We start from the raw sequence: 18,317 nt of genomic DNA, 5'->3' as shown, positions 1-18,317 counted from the left end.
GCATCTTGTGGCGTTTAAACCTGTTTCCACCACTAAAACAGCTTTATAGTCATTTCCTACCGGAATCGCTTATCAAGATGTTTCTATTTTATAATCATATGTTTTCAGCTCAAAACAGCTTCTTGTGGCGTTTAAAAACTGTTTCCATCACCAAAACAGCTTTGCCGTTGTTTCCTACCAAAATCGCTTATCAAGTTGTTTCTATGTCAGAATCATGTATATTGTGCTGCAAACAGCTTCTTGAAGTGTAAACCTTGTTGCCATCACTAAAACAGCTTTACAGTCATTTCCTACCAGAATCTCTTATCAAGATGTTTCTATTTTAGAATCATGTGTTTTGAGCTCCAAACAGCTTCTTGTGGCTTTTAAACCTGTTTCCATCACTAAAACAGCTTTGCCGTTGTTTCCTACCAAAATTTCTTATCAAGATGTTTCTACTTCAGAATCATGTCTCAATAGACATGACCTATAAACAGCTTCTTGCAGAGTGTAAACCTTGTTTCCATCACTAAAACAGCTTTACATTCATTTCCTACCAGAATCTCTTATCAAGATGTTTCTATTGCATATTCATGTCTATTGTGCTATAAACAGCTTCTTGTGGCGTTTAAACCTGTTTCCATCACTAAAACAGCTTTGCCGTTGTTTCCTACCAAAATCGCTTATCAAGTTGTTTCTATGTCAGAATCATGTATATTGTGCTGCAAACAGCTTCTTGAAGTGTAAACCTTGTTGCCATCACTAAAACAGCTTTACAGTCATTTCCTACCAGAATCTCTTATCAAGATGTTTCTATTTTAGAATCATGTGTTTTGAGCTCCAAACAGCTTCTTGTGGCTTTTAAACCTGTTTCCATCACTAAAACAGCTTTGCCGTTGTTTCCTACCAAAATCTCTTATCAAGATGTTTCTACTTCAGAATCATGTCTCAATAGACATGACCTATAAACAGCTTCTTGCAGAGTGTAAACCTTGTTTCCATCACTAAAACAGCTTTACATTCATTTCCTACCAGAATCTCTTATCAAGATGTTTCTATTGCATATTCATGTCTATTGTGCTATAAACAGCTTCTTGTGGCGTTTAAACCTGTTTCCATCACTAAAACAGCTTTGCCGTTGTTTCCTACCAGAATCTCTTATCAAGATGTTTCTATTTTAGAATCATGTTTTGAGCTCAAAACAGCTTCTTGCAGCATTTAATCCTTGTTTCCATCATTTAATTAGCTATACAGTTATTTCCTACCAAAATCTTTCATAAAGATGTGTCTATTTTAGAATCATGTCTATTGTGCTCCAAACAGCTTCTTGTTGTTGTTGATGTTTCTACTTCAGAATCATGTCTCAATAGACATGTGCTATAAACAGCTTCTTGCTGAGTGTAAACCTTGTTTCATCACTACTGTACAGTCATTTCCTACCGGAATCGCTTATCAAGATGTTTCTATTTTAGGATCATGCGTTTTGAGCTCAAAACAGCTTCTTGTGGCGTTTAAACCTGTTTCCATTACTAAAACAGCTTTGCTGTTGTTTCCTACCAGAATCTCTTATCAAGTTGTTTCTATGTCAGAATGATATGTAAGTACATATGTATGTAAGTACATATGTACATGATATGTAAGAATCATGGTAATAAGGCTCCAAACAGCGTCTTGTGGCGTATAAACCTCGTTTTCATCACTAAAACAGCTTTATAGTCATTTCCTACCGGAATCGCTTATCAAGATGTTTCTATTTTAGAATCATGTGTTTTCAGCTCAAAACAGCTTCTTGTAGCATGTAATCCTTGTTTCCGTAATTTAATTAGCTTTACAGTCATTTACTAACAAAATCTTTAATAAAGATGTGTCTATGTAAGAATCATGTGTAATAAGGCTCCAAACAGCTTCTTGCAGCGTATAAACCTTGTTTCCATCACTAAAACAGCTTTACAGTCATTTCCTACCAGAATCTCTTAAGATGTTTCTACTTCAGAATCATGTGTTTTGAGCTCCAAACAGCATCTTGTGGCGTTTAAACCTGTATCCACCACTAAAACAGCTTTATAGTCATTTCCTACCGGAATCGCTTATCAAGATGTTTCTATTTTATAATCATATGTTTTCAGCTCAAAACAGCTTCTTGTGGCGTTTAAAAACTGTTTCCATCACCAAAACAGCTTTGCCGTTGTTTCCTACCAAAATCGCTTATCAAGTTGTTTCTATGTCAGAATCATGTATATTGTGCTGCAAACAGCTTCTTGAAGTGTAAACCTTGTTGCCATCACTAAAACAGCTTTACATTCATTTCCTACCAGAATCTCTTATCAAGATGTTTCTATTTTAGAATCATGTGTTTTGAGCTCCAAACAGCTTCTTGTGGCTTTTAAACCTGTTTCCATCACTAAAACAGCTTTGCCGTTGTTTCCTACCAAAATCTCTTATCAAGATGTTTCTACTTCAGAATCATGTCTCAATAGACATGACCTATAAACAGCTTCTTGCAGAGTGTAAACCTTGTTTCCATCACTAAAACAGCTTTACATTCATTTCCTACCAGAATCTCTTATCAAGATGTTTCTATTTTAGAATCATGTGTTTTGAGCTCCAAACAGCTTCTTGTGGCGTTTAAACCTGTTTCCATCACTAAAACAGCTTTGCCGTTGTTTCCTACCAGAATCTCTTATCAAGATGTTTCTATTTTAGAATCATGTTTTGAGCTCAAAACAGCTTCTTGCAGCATTTAATCCTTGTTTCCATCATTTAATTAGCTATACAGTTATTTCCTACCAAAATCTTTCATAAAGATGTGTCTATTTTAGAATCATGTCTATTGTGCTCCAAACAGCTTCTTGTTGTTGTTGATGTTTCTACTTCAGAATCATGTCTCAATAGACATGTGCTATTAACAGCTTCTTGCAGAGTGTAAATCTTGTTTCATCACTAAAACAGCTGTACAGTCATTTCCTACCGGAATCGCTTATCAAGATGTTTCTATTTTAGGATCATGCGTTTTGAGCTCAAAACAGCTTCTTGTGGCGTTTAAACCTGTTTCCATTACTAAAACAGCTTTGCTGTTGTTTCCTACCAGAATCTCTTATCAAGTTGTTTCTATGTCAGAATGATATGTAAGTACATATGTATGTAAGTACATATGTACATGATATGTAAGAATCATGGTAATAAGGCTCCAAACAGCGTCTTGTGGCGTATAAACCTCGTTTTCATCACTAAAACAGCTTTATAGTCATTTCCTACCGGAATCGCTTATCAAGATGTTTCTATTTTAGAATCATGTGTTTTCAGCTCAAAACAGCTTCTTGTGGCGTTTAAACCTGTTTCCATCATTTAATTAGCTTTACAGTCATTTACTAACAAAATCTTTAATAAAGATGTGTCTATGTAAGAATCATGTGTAATAAGGCTCCAAACAGCTTCTTGCAGCGTATAAACCTTGTTTCCATCACTAAAACAGCTTTACAGTCATTTCCATCCAGAATCTCTTAAGATGTTTCTACTTCAGAATCATGTGTTTTGAGCTCCAAACAGCATCTTGTGGCGTTTAAACCTGTTTCCACCACTAAAACAGCTTTATAGTCATTTCCTACCGGAATCGCTTATCAAGATGTTTCTATTTTATAATCATATGTTTTCAGCTCAAAACAGCTTCTTGTGGCGTTTAAAACTGTTTCCATCACCAAAACAGCTTTGCCGTTGTTTCCTACCAAAATCGCTTATCAAGTTGTTTCTATGTCAGAATCATGTATATTGTGCTGCAAACAGCTTCTTGAAGTGTAAACCTTGTTGCCATCACTAAAACAGCTTTACAGTCATTTCCTACCAGAATCTCTTATCAAGATGTTTCTATTTTAGAATCATGTGTTTTGAGCTCCAAACAGCTTCTTGTGGCTTTTAAACCTGTTTCCATCACTAAAACAGCTTTGCCGTTGTTTCCTACCAAAATTTCTTATCAAGATGTTTCTACTTCAGAATCATGTCTCAATAGACATGACCTATAAACAGCTTCTTGCAGAGTGTAAACCTTGTTTCCATCACTAAAACAGCTTTACATTCATTTCCTACCAGAATCTCTTATCAAGATGTTTCTATTGCATATTCATGTCTATTGTGCTATAAACAGCTTCTTGTGGCGTTTAAACCTGTTTCCATCACTAAAACAGCTTTGCCGTTGTTTCCTACCAAAATCGCTTATCAAGATGTTTCTATTTTAGAATCATGTGTTTTCAGCTCAAAACAGCTTCTTGTGGCGTTTAAACCTGTTTCCATCATTTAATTAGCTTTACAGTCATTTACTAACAAAATCTTTAATAAAGATGTGTCTATGTAAGAATCATGTGTAATAAGGCTCCAAACAGCTTCTTGCAGCGTATAAACCTTGTTTCCATCACTAAAACAGCTTTACAGTCATTTCCATCCAGAATCTCTTAAGATGTTTCTACTTCAGAATCATGTGTTTTGAGCTCCAAACAGCATCTTGTGGCGTTTAAACCTGTTTCCACCACTAAAACAGCTTTATAGTCATTTCCTACCGGAATCGCTTATCAAGATGTTTCTATTTTATAATCATATGTTTTCAGCTCAAAACAGCTTCTTGTGGCGTTTAAAAACTGTTTCCATCACCAAAACAGCTTTGCCGTTGTTTCCTACCAAAATCGCTTATCAAGTTGTTTCTATGTCAGAATCATGTATATTGTGCTGCAAACAGCTTCTTGAAGTGTAAACCTTGTTGCCATCACTAAAACAGCTTTACAGTCATTTCCTACCAGAATCTCTTATCAAGATGTTTCTATTTTAGAATCATGTGTTTTGAGCTCCAAACAGCTTCTTGTGGCTTTTAAACCTGTTTCCATCACTAAAACAGCTTTGCCGTTGTTTCCTACCAAAATTTCTTATCAAGATGTTTCTACTTCAGAATCATGTCTCAATAGACATGACCTATAAACAGCTTCTTGCAGAGTGTAAACCTTGTTTCCATCACTAAAACAGCTTTACATTCATTTCCTACCAGAATCTCTTATCAAGATGTTTCTATTGCATATTCATGTCTATTGTGCTATAAACAGCTTCTTGTGGCGTTTAAACCTGTTTCCATCACTAAAACAGCTTTGCCGTTGTTTCCTACCAAAATCGCTTATCAAGTTGTTTCTATGTCAGAATCATGTATATTGTGCTGCAAACAGCTTCTTGAAGTGTAAACCTTGTTGCCATCACTAAAACAGCTTTACAGTCATTTCCTACCAGAATCTCTTATCAAGATGTTTCTATTTTAGAATCATGTGTTTTGAGCTCCAAACAGCTTCTTGTGGCTTTTAAACCTGTTTCCATCACTAAAACAGCTTTGCCGTTGTTTCCTACCAAAATCTCTTATCAAGATGTTTCTACTTCAGAATCATGTCTCAATAGACATGACCTATAAACAGCTTCTTGCAGAGTGTAAACCTTGTTTCCATCACTAAAACAGCTTTACATTCATTTCCTACCAGAATCTCTTATCAAGATGTTTCTATTGCATATTCATGTCTATTGTGCTATAAACAGCTTCTTGTGGCGTTTAAACCTGTTTCCATCACTAAAACAGCTTTGCCGTTGTTTCCTACCAGAATCTCTTATCAAGATGTTTCTATTTTAGAATCATGTTTTGAGCTCAAAACAGCTTCTTGCAGCATTTAATCCTTGTTTCCATCATTTAATTAGCTATACAGTTATTTCCTACCAAAATCTTTCATAAAGATGTGTCTATTTTAGAATCATGTCTATTGTGCTCCAAACAGCTTCTTGTTGTTGTTGATGTTTCTACTTCAGAATCATGTCTCAATAGACATGTGCTATAAACAGCTTCTTGCTGAGTGTAAACCTTGTTTCATCACTACTGTACAGTCATTTCCTACCGGAATCGCTTATCAAGATGTTTCTATTTTAGGATCATGCGTTTTGAGCTCAAAACAGCTTCTTGTGGCGTTTAAACCTGTTTCCATTACTAAAACAGCTTTGCTGTTGTTTCCTACCAGAATCTCTTATCAAGTTGTTTCTATGTCAGAATGATATGTAAGTACATATGTATGTAAGTACATATGTACATGATATGTAAGAATCATGGTAATAAGGCTCCAAACAGCGTCTTGTGGCGTATAAACCTCGTTTTCATCACTAAAACAGCTTTATAGTCATTTCCTACCGGAATCGCTTATCAAGATGTTTCTATTTTAGAATCATGTGTTTTCAGCTCAAAACAGCTTCTTGTAGCATGTAATCCTTGTTTCCGTAATTTAATTAGCTTTACAGTCATTTACTAACAAAATCTTTAATAAAGATGTGTCTATGTAAGAATCATGTGTAATAAGGCTCCAAACAGCTTCTTGCAGCGTATAAACCTTGTTTCCATCACTAAAACAGCTTTACAGTCATTTCCTACCAGAATCTCTTAAGATGTTTCTACTTCAGAATCATGTGTTTTGAGCTCCAAACAGCATCTTGTGGCGTTTAAACCTGTATCCACCACTAAAACAGCTTTATAGTCATTTCCTACCGGAATCGCTTATCAAGATGTTTCTATTTTATAATCATATGTTTTCAGCTCAAAACAGCTTCTTGTGGCGTTTAAAAACTGTTTCCATCACCAAAACAGCTTTGCCGTTGTTTCCTACCAAAATCGCTTATCAAGTTGTTTCTATGTCAGAATCATGTATATTGTGCTGCAAACAGCTTCTTGAAGTGTAAACCTTGTTGCCATCACTAAAACAGCTTTACATTCATTTCCTACCAGAATCTCTTATCAAGATGTTTCTATTTTAGAATCATGTGTTTTGAGCTCCAAACAGCTTCTTGTGGCTTTTAAACCTGTTTCCATCACTAAAACAGCTTTGCCGTTGTTTCCTACCAAAATCTCTTATCAAGATGTTTCTACTTCAGAATCATGTCTCAATAGACATGACCTATAAACAGCTTCTTGCAGAGTGTAAACCTTGTTTCCATCACTAAAACAGCTTTACATTCATTTCCTACCAGAATCTCTTATCAAGATGTTTCTATTTTAGAATCATGTGTTTTGAGCTCCAAACAGCTTCTTGTGGCGTTTAAACCTGTTTCCATCACTAAAACAGCTTTGCCGTTGTTTCCTACCAGAATCTCTTATCAAGATGTTTCTATTTTAGAATCATGTTTTGAGCTCAAAACAGCTTCTTGCAGCATTTAATCCTTGTTTCCATCATTTAATTAGCTATACAGTTATTTCCTACCAAAATCTTTCATAAAGATGTGTCTATTTTAGAATCATGTCTATTGTGCTCCAAACAGCTTCTTGTTGTTGTTGATGTTTCTACTTCAGAATCATGTCTCAATAGACATGTGCTATTAACAGCTTCTTGCAGAGTGTAAATCTTGTTTCATCACTAAAACAGCTGTACAGTCATTTCCTACCGGAATCGCTTATCAAGATGTTTCTATTTTAGGATCATGCGTTTTGAGCTCAAAACAGCTTCTTGTGGCGTTTAAACCTGTTTCCATTACTAAAACAGCTTTGCTGTTGTTTCCTACCAGAATCTCTTATCAAGTTGTTTCTATGTCAGAATGATATGTAAGTACATATGTATGTAAGTACATATGTACATGATATGTAAGAATCATGGTAATAAGGCTCCAAACAGCGTCTTGTGGCGTATAAACCTCGTTTTCATCACTAAAACAGCTTTATAGTCATTTCCTACCGGAATCGCTTATCAAGATGTTTCTATTTTAGAATCATGTGTTTTCAGCTCAAAACAGCTTCTTGTGGCGTTTAAACCTGTTTCCATCATTTAATTAGCTTTACAGTCATTTACTAACAAAATCTTTAATAAAGATGTGTCTATGTAAGAATCATGTGTAATAAGGCTCCAAACAGCTTCTTGCAGCGTATAAACCTTGTTTCCATCACTAAAACAGCTTTACAGTCATTTCCATCCAGAATCTCTTAAGATGTTTCTACTTCAGAATCATGTGTTTTGAGCTCCAAACAGCATCTTGTGGCGTTTAAACCTGTTTCCACCACTAAAACAGCTTTATAGTCATTTCCTACCGGAATCGCTTATCAAGATGTTTCTATTTTATAATCATATGTTTTCAGCTCAAAACAGCTTCTTGTGGCGTTTAAAAACTGTTTCCATCACCAAAACAGCTTTGCCGTTGTTTCCTACCAAAATCGCTTATCAAGTTGTTTCTATGTCAGAATCATGTATATTGTGCTGCAAACAGCTTCTTGAAGTGTAAACCTTGTTGCCATCACTAAAACAGCTTTACAGTCATTTCCTACCAGAATCTCTTATCAAGATGTTTCTATTTTAGAATCATGTGTTTTGAGCTCCAAACAGCTTCTTGTGGCTTTTAAACCTGTTTCCATCACTAAAACAGCTTTGCCGTTGTTTCCTACCAAAATTTCTTATCAAGATGTTTCTACTTCAGAATCATGTCTCAATAGACATGACCTATAAACAGCTTCTTGCAGAGTGTAAACCTTGTTTCCATCACTAAAACAGCTTTACATTCATTTCCTACCAGAATCTCTTATCAAGATGTTTCTATTGCATATTCATGTCTATTGTGCTATAAACAGCTTCTTGTGGCGTTTAAACCTGTTTCCATCACTAAAACAGCTTTGCCGTTGTTTCCTACCAAAATCGCTTATCAAGTTGTTTCTATGTCAGAATCATGTATATTGTGCTGCAAACAGCTTCTTGAAGTGTAAACCTTGTTGCCATCACTAAAACAGCTTTACAGTCATTTCCTACCAGAATCTCTTATCAAGATGTTTCTATTTTAGAATCATGTGTTTTGAGCTCCAAACAGCTTCTTGTGGCTTTTAAACCTGTTTCCATCACTAAAACAGCTTTGCCGTTGTTTCCTACCAAAATCTCTTATCAAGATGTTTCTACTTCAGAATCATGTCTCAATAGACATGACCTATAAACAGCTTCTTGCAGAGTGTAAACCTTGTTTCCATCACTAAAACAGCTTTACATTCATTTCCTACCAGAATCTCTTATCAAGATGTTTCTATTGCATATTCATGTCTATTGTGCTATAAACAGCTTCTTGTGGCGTTTAAACCTGTTTCCATCACTAAAACAGCTTTGCCGTTGTTTCCTACCAGAATCTCTTATCAAGATGTTTCTATTTTAGAATCATGTTTTGAGCTCAAAACAGCTTCTTGCAGCATTTAATCCTTGTTTCCATCATTTAATTAGCTATACAGTTATTTCCTACAAAAATCTTTCATAAAGATTTGTCTATTTTAGAATCATGTCTATTGTGCTCCAAACAGCTTCTTGTTGTTGTTGATGTTTCTACTTCAGAATCATGTCTCAATAGACATGTGCTATAAACAGCTTCTTGCTGAGTGTAAACCTTGTTTCATCACTACTGTACAGTCATTTCCTACCGGAATCGCTTATCAAGATGTTTCTATTTTAGGATCATGCGTTTTGAGCTCAAAACAGCTTCTTGTGGCGTTTAAACCTGTTTCCATTACTAAAACAGCTTTGCTGTTGTTTCCTACCAGAATCTCTTATCAAGTTGTTTCTATGTCAGAATGATATGTAAGTACATATGTATGTAAGTACATATGTACATGATATGTAAGAATCATGGTAATAAGGCTCCAAACAGCGTCTTGTGGCGTATAAACCTCGTTTTCATCACTAAAACAGCTTTATAGTCATTTCCTACCGGAATCGCTTATCAAGATGTTTCTATTTTAGAATCATGTGTTTTCAGCTCAAAACAGCTTCTTGTAGCATGTAATCCTTGTTTCCGTAATTTAATTAGCTTTACAGTCATTTACTAACAAAATCTTTAATAAAGATGTGTCTATGTAAGAATCATGTGTAATAAGGCTCCAAACAGCTTCTTGCAGCGTATAAACCTTGTTTCCATCACTAAAACAGCTTTACAGTCATTTCCTACCAGAATCTCTTAAGATGTTTCTACTTCAGAATCATGTGTTTTGAGCTCCAAACAGCTTCTTGTGGCGTTTAAACCTGTATCCACCACTAAAACAGCTTTATAGTCATTTCCTACCGGAATCGCTTATCAAGATGTTTCTATTTTATAATCATATGTTTTCAGCTCAAAATAGCTTCTTGTGGCGTTTAAAAACTGTTTCCATCACCAAAACAGCTTTGCCGTTGTTTCCTACCAAAATCGCTTATCAAGTTGTTTCTATGTCAGAATCATGTATATTGTGCTGCAAACAGCTTCTTGAAGTGTAAACCTTGTTGCCATCACTAAAACAGCTTTACAGTCATTTCCTACCAGAATCTCTTATCAAGATGTTTCTATTTTAGAATCATGTGTTTTGAGCTCCAAACAGCTTCTTGTGGCTTTTAAACCTGTTTCCATCACTAAAACAGCTTTGCCGTTGTTTCCTACCAAAATCTCTTATCAAGATGTTTCTACTTCAGAATCATGTCTCAATAGACATGACCTATAAACAGCTTCTTGCAGAGTGTAAACCTTGTTTCCATCACTAAAACAGCTTTACATTCATTTCCTACCAGAATCTCTTATCAAGATGTTTCTATTGCATATTCATGTCTATTGTGCTATAAACAGCTTCTTGTGGCGTTTAAACCTGTTTCCATCACTAAAACAGCTTTGCCGTTGTTTCCTACCAGAATCTCTTATCAAGATGTTTCTATTTTAGAATCATGTTTTGAGCTCAAAACAGCTTCTTGCAGCATTTAATCCTTGTTTCCATCATTTAATTAGCTATACAGTTATTTCCTACCAAAATCTTTCATAAAGATGTGTCTATTTTAGAATCATGTCTATTGTGCTCCAAACAGCTTCTTGTTGTTGTTGATGTTTCTACTTCAGAATCATGTCTCAATAGACATGTGCTATAAACAGCTTCTTGCAGAGTTTAAACCTTGTTTCATCACTAAAACAGCTGTACAGTCATTTCCTACCGGAATCTCTTATCAAGATGTTTCTATTTTAGAATCATGTTTTCAGCTCAAAACAGCTTCTTGTGGCGTTTACAAACTGTTTCCATCACTAAAACAGCTTTGCCGTTGTTTCCTACCAAAATCGCTTATCAAGTTGTTTCTATGTCAGAATCATGTATATTGTGCTCCAAACAGCTTCTTGAATTGTAAACCTTGTTGCCATCACTAAAACAGCTTTACAGTCATTTCCTACCAGAATCTCTTATCAAGATGTTTCTATTGCATATTCATGTCTATTGTGCTATAAACAGCTTCTTGTGGCGTTTAAACCTGTTTCCATCACTAAAACAGCTTTGCCGTTGTTTCCTACCAGAATCTCTTATCAAGATGTTTCTATTTTAGAATCATGTTTTGAGCTCAAAACAGTTTCTTGCAGCATGGAAACTTTGTTTCCGTCATTTAATTAGCTTTACAGTCATTTCCTAACAAAATCTTTCATAAAGATGTGTCTATGTAAGAATCATGGTAATAAGGCTCCAAACAGCGTCTTGTGGCGTATAAACCTTGTTTTCATCACTAAAACAGCTTTACAGTCATTTCCTACCGGAATCGCTTATCAAGATGTTTTTATTTTAGAATCATGTGTTTTGAGCTCCAAACAGCTTCTTGTTGCGTTTAAACCTGTTTCCATCACTAAAACAGCTTTGCCGTTGTTTCCTACCAAAATCTCTCATCAACATGTTTCTACTTCAGAATCATGTCTCAATAGTCATGTGCACAGCTTCTTGCAGAGTGTAAACCTTGTTTCCATCACTAAAACAGCTTTACATTCATTTCCTAACAGAATCTCTTATCAAGATGTTTCTATTGCATATTCATGTCTATTGTGCTATAAACAGCTTCTTGTGGCGTTTAAACCTGTTTCCATCACTAAAACAGCTTTGCCGTTGTTTCCTACCAGAATCTCTTATCTAGATGTTTCTATTTTAGAATCATGTTTTGAGCTCAAAACAGTTTCTTGCAGCATGGAAACTTTGTTTCCGTCATTTAATTAGCTTTACAGTCATTTCCTAACAAAATCTTTCATAAAGATGTGTCTATGTAAGAATCATGGTAATAAGGCTCCAAACAGCGTCTTGTGGCGTATAAACCTTGTTTTCATCACTAAAACAGCTTTATAGTCATTTCCTACCGGAATCGCTTATCAAGATGTTTCTATTTTAGAATCATGTGTTTTCAGCTCAAAACAGCTTCTTGTGGCGTTTACAAACTGTTTCCATCACTAAAACAGCTTTGCCGTTGTTTCCTACCAAAATCGCTTATCAAGTTGTTTCTATGTCAGAATCATGTATATTGTGCTCCAAACAGCTTCTTGAAGTGTAAACCTTGTTGCCATCACTAAAACAGCTTTACAGTCATTTCCTACCAGAATCTCTTATCAAGATGTTTCTACTTTAGAATCATGGTTTTTGAGCTCCAAACAGCTTCTTGTGGGGTTTAAACCTGTTTATCACTAAAACAGCTTTGCCGTTGTTTCCTACCAGAATCTCTTATCAAGATGTTTCTATTTTAGAATCATGTGTTTTCAGCTCAAAACAGCTTCTTGTGGCGTTTAAAAACTGTTTCCATCACCAAAACAGCTTTGCCGTTGTTTCCTACCAAAATCGATTAGCAAGTTGTTTCTATGTCAGAATCATGTATATTGTGCTCCAAACAGCTTCTTGAAGTGTAAACCTTGTTGCCATCACTAGAACAGCTTTACAGTCATTTCCTACCAGAATCTCTTATCAAGATGTTTCTACTTCAGAATCATGTGTTTTGAGCTCCAAACAGCTTCTTGTGGCGTTTAAACCTGTTTCCATCACTAAAACAGCTTTGCCGTTGTTTCCTACCAGAATCTCTTATCAAGATGTTTCTACTTCAGAATCATGTCTCAATAGACATGTGCTATTAACAGCTTCTTGCAGAGTGTAAACCTTGTTTCCATCACTAAAACAGCTTTACATTCATTTCCTACCAGAATCTCTTATCAAGATGTTTCTATTTTAGAATCATGTGTTTTGAGCTCCAAACAGCTTCTTGTGGCGTTTAAACCTGTTTCCATCACTAAAACAGCTTTACATTCATTTCCTACCAGAATCTCTTATCAAGATGTTTCTATTTTAGAATCATGTTTTGAGCTCAAAACAGCTTCTTGTAGCATGTAATCCTTGTTTCCATCATTTAATTAGCTTTACAGTCATTTACTAACAAAATCTTTAATAAAGATGTGTCTATGTAAGAATCATGTGTAATAAGGCTCCAAACAGCTTCTTGCAGCGTATAAACCTTGTTTCCATCACTAAAACAGGTTTACAGTCATTTCCTACCAGAATCTCTTATCAAGATGTTTCTACTTCAGAATCAAGTGTTTTGAGCTCCAAACAGCATCTTGTGGCGTTTAAACCTGTTTCCACCACTAAAACAGCTTTATAGTCATTTCCTACCGGAATCGCTTATCAAGATGTTTCTATTTTATAATCATATGTTTTCAGCTCAAAACAGCTTCTTGTGGCGTTTAAAAACTGTTTCCATCACCAAAACAGCTTTGCCGTTGTTTCCTACCAAAATCGCTTATCAAGTTGTTTCTATGTCAGAATCATGTATATTGTGCTGCAAACAGCTTCTTGAAGTGTAAACCTTGTTGCCATCACTAAAACAGCTTTACAGTCATTTCCTACCAGAATCTCTTATCAAGATGTTTCTATTTTAGAATCATGTGTTTTGAGCTCCAAACAGCTTCTTGTGGCTTTTAAACCTGTTTCCATCACTAAAACAGCTTTGCCGTTGTTTCCTACCAAAATCTCTTATCAAGATGTTTCTACTTCAGAATCATGTCTCAATAGACATGACCTATAAACAGCTTCTTGCAGAGTGTAAACCTTGTTTCCATCACTAAAACAGCTTTACATTCATTTCCTACCAGAATCTCTTATCAAGATGTTTCTATTGCATATTCATGTCTATTGTGCTATAAACAGCTTCTTGTGGCGTTTAAACCTGTTTCCATCACTAAAACAGCTTTGCCGTTGTTTCCTACCAAAATCGCTTATCAAGTTGTTTCTATGTCAGAATCATGTATATTGTGCTGCAAACAGCTTCTTGAAGTGTAAACCTTGTTGCCATCACTAAAACAGCTTTACAGTCATTTCCTACCAGAATCTCTTATCAAGATGTTTCTATTTTAGAATCATGTGTTTTGAGCTCCAAACAGCTTCTTGTGGCTTTTAAACCTGTTTCCATCACTAAAACAGCTTTGCCGTTGTTTCCTACCAAAATCTCTTATCAAGATGTTTCTACTTCAGAATCATGTCTCAATAGACATGACCTATAAACAGCTTCTTGCAGAGTGTAAACCTTGTTTCCATCACTAAAACAGCTTTACATTCATTTCCTACCAGAATCTCTTATCAAGATGTTTCTATTGCATATTCATGTCTATTGTGCTATAAACAGCTTCTTGTGGCGTTTAAACCTGTTTCCATCACTAAAACAGCTTTGCCGTTGTTTCCTACCAGAATCTCTTATCTAGATGTTTCTATTTTAGAATCATGTTTTGAGCTCAAAACAGCTTCTTGTGGCGTTTACAAACTGTTTCCATCACTAAAACAGCTTTGCCGTTGTTTCCTACCAAAATCGCTTATCAAGTTGTTTCTATGTCAGAATCATGTATATTGTGCTCCAAACAGCTTCTTGAAGTGTAAACCTTGTTGCCATCACTAAAACAGCTTTACAGTCATTTCCTAACAGAATCTCTTATCAAGATGTTTCTATTGCATATTCATGTCTATTGTGCTATAAACAGCTTCTTGTGGCGTTCAAACCTGTTTCCATCACTAAAACAGCTTTGCCGTTGTTTCCTACCAGAATCTCTTATCTAGATGTTTCTATTTTAGAATCATGTTTTGAGCTCAAAACAGCTTCTTGTGGCGTTTACAAACTGTTTCCATCACTAAAACAGCTTTGCCGTTGTTTCCTACCAAAATCGCTTATCAAGTTTTTTCTATGTCAGAATCATGTATATTGTGCTCCAAACAGCTTCTTGAAGTGTAAACCTTGTTGCCATCACTAAAACAGCTTTACAGTCATTTCCTACCAGAATCTCTTATCAAGATGTTTCTATTTTAGAATCATGTGTTTTGAGCTCCAAACAGCTTCTTGTGGCTTTTAAACCTGTTTCCATCACTAAAACAGCTTTGCCGTTGTTTCCTACCAAAATCTCTTATCAAGATGTTTCTACTTCAGAATCATGTCTCAATAGACATGACCTATAAACAGCTTCTTGCAGAGTGTAAACCTTGTTTCCATCACTAAAACAGCTTTACATTCATTTCCTACCAGAATCTCTTATCAAGATGTTTCTATTGCATATTCATGTCTATTGTGCTATAAACAGCTTCTTGTGGCGTTTAAACCTGTTTCCATCACTAAAACAGCTTTGCCGTTGTTTCCTACCAAAATCGCTTATCAAGTTGTTTCTATGTCAGAATCATGTATATTGTGCTGCAAACAGCTTCTTGAAGTGTAAACCTTGTTGCCATCACTAAAACAGCTTTACAGTCATTTCCTACCAGAATCTCTTATCAAGATGTTTCTATTTTAGAATCATGTGTTTTGAGCTCCAAACAGCTTCTTGTGGCGTTTAAACCTGTTTCCATCACTAAAACAGCTTTGCCGTTGTTTCCTACCAAAATCTCTTATCAAGATGTTTCTACTTCAGAATCATGTCTCAATAGACATGACCTATAAACAGCTTCTTGCAGAGTGTAAACCTTGTTTCCATCACTAAAACAGCTTTACATTCATTTCCTACCAGAATCTCTTATCAAGATGTTTCTATTGCATATTCATGTCTATTGTGCTATAAACAGCTTCTTGCTTCTTGCAGCGTATAAACCTTGTTTCCATCACTAAAACAGCTTTACAGTCATTTCCTACCAGAATCGCTCATCAAGATGTTTCTATTTTAGAATCATGTGTTTCAGCATCCTGTTTTTACCTCAACCATGATGCACCACAAATCAGCTGTTTGTTGGCTAGACATCCATTACAGCCATTACAACTTTAAAAGATCATACTATGTCAATTTGTGTTTTCAACTTGTTCTGTTGACCCCAAACAGCCAAATGAAAGTCATGTATGCAGCTTTAAAGGTGACATATTTCATGCACACTGTACGAAGAGTAGAGAGACCAAGGGTCAAGGGGCCCACAGGGTATTGCTTTTTTGTGTGGCCCTCAAGTAGGTTGATCTATCTTTAATTTTTGTTAGTTTACTTTGTGGTAAATGCATCCATTTAGAATCCCCATATTTTTTATTCTATAGCAATGCATTGGGCCGTTCTGATTTTGAATCTTAGAGACATTTTATGTTTTACAGGTAAAACCCCAGCATTAAATTTCAAAAACTGTACAATAATGTACAATAATATCTCAAACACAAACACAAAGCTTCAGTAAACCCCTCTTATCTGGCACTTACTCCCCGTAGCTTAAAACAAACATCAACAAATGATTTGCAGCTGCTAATTAACCCAGTATTTCAGATGAAAAAGTTGTAAGCCACAGAATTGAATGCTGGGATACCACCTGCTGCTTAACAGCAAATACAGTCCCAGAAGGCTGGGCCCTCCCACAGCGCATTCACTTTCATCAATCTACCGTAGAAGAGGTTAATAATAAGGGTTAGACGTACCACACAATGATCTCAGTCAAATCAGTCAGCCTTGGCAGGCTGATGTGGGTGGTAAGTTCTCTAAAAGGGCTTTGTATCACTGACAGCATAACTGTTCTTCAGGAATCAGAATCTGGTATTTGGACCAATGGGACCAATGGCAAACCAAACAATGGATTACCAAATTACCTAACTGACCGCCTGTGGCAATTAGATTATGGGAATTGGATTAATTAAAAAATGTCTTTGATTATATGCACCTTTAAAAGCACAGCAAAAACTTAAATGTCTCCTGCATTTTACCCAATCTTGTCTCATCTTATAGAGGTCAAAATCTAGTTTTGTTTGTTTGTTTATTCACTTTACATTTCAAAAACCATTAGTTATTTGTAATTTGTTATCTGGTATTTAAAGTGTCAAAATATCATGTGGTGCGACCGCTGTTTTGAAAACATCTTTGAAATTACTCTAAATCTAGCGAAATGTATTTTTTGTCCTATTTGGCAAGATTTCCAAAGTGTTTTGTAGCCAAAAGTCCAAATTTGGAAAGCATTTGTATCATCATGTGTCCATCATAATATACGAACATACTTTGCCCGATGATGTCCATTTTCTGAAATATGGACATTATGGAACAAAACTATAAGATCATTATTTACAAAAACTCAAAAATAAATAAATAAATAAAATTACTGAGAACTTGTAATTTTTTTTTTAAAGGTGCTTATAAAGGACTTATAAAACTAACTTTCTGTCATGTTTGCTGAAACTGACCCTATGTTCGAGTAGAACTACAGGTAATTGAAGCAGGTAATTAAAAAAAAAAATCCGGCGCTCTGGCACCACCTACAGCCTGTAGTGCAATTTGCAAAAATCCCTGTTCAGATGCACCAATCAGGGCCAGGGGTGTGTGTGCCTAACTGCGTGTCAATCACTGCACATGCACAAACATTCATTCTCCCTTGTGGGGGAGAAAATTGTCTCCTAAGCCCCTGGGCTTAGGAGACAATTTTGGGCTTTAGTGGAAAGGGGGGAGGGACTGAGAAGTTGTCGATGTTCAAATGTTCTGGATCTTCGCAATCCTACCTACAGCACCTTTAAGCATATTTAACAAATTAATTTATATTAAGATAATTCACTCATTGGCTTTTTTTAAAGCTGTTGAAAATCCTATTATCATGGATCTCCACATCAAACAATGTGCAAACCTTCAATGGTAGAGGAATTGTGAATGAATAGTTAACTTTATACAACACATGTGAATCAAAAGAAAATCCTTTCCTTTTTGTCCTTGTATAAGTGAAAACATGAATGAATAAAATATCATCAGTGGCGATCCATGCTGCAAGCATCATCCTGCTTCATTGTAGTTTTTCAATAAGACCACAAGATGGCAGTATTTAGCTGATTTTAACAGAAGGACGTTATTGTTGCATTTGCTTGCAGCAAGGCTGCTGGTGTTCTATGAAGGACCATACTAGTGTAGATGTTAAACCTCTGAGGGTACTTGTTCAGACCAACAGGTGGCAGTATTTAGCCACATTTGGCGGAGAACCAAACGTCAAGGGTAAATGATTACTGCTTTGTTGTGTTGGTTATACCCCCAATGCACACATAAAATGAGCAATGTCTGACCTTTAACTGTTGAACTGTTCCAGGTTACTTTTAGTAATGTCACAATATGCATCT

Source organism: Sander lucioperca, chromosome 4 (assembly GCF_008315115.2).
Source record: "Sander lucioperca isolate FBNREF2018 chromosome 4, SLUC_FBN_1.2, whole genome shotgun sequence".
NCBI lineage: Eukaryota > Metazoa > Chordata > Actinopteri > Perciformes > Percidae > Sander > Sander lucioperca.
This window is presented reverse-complemented; position numbering follows the sequence as displayed.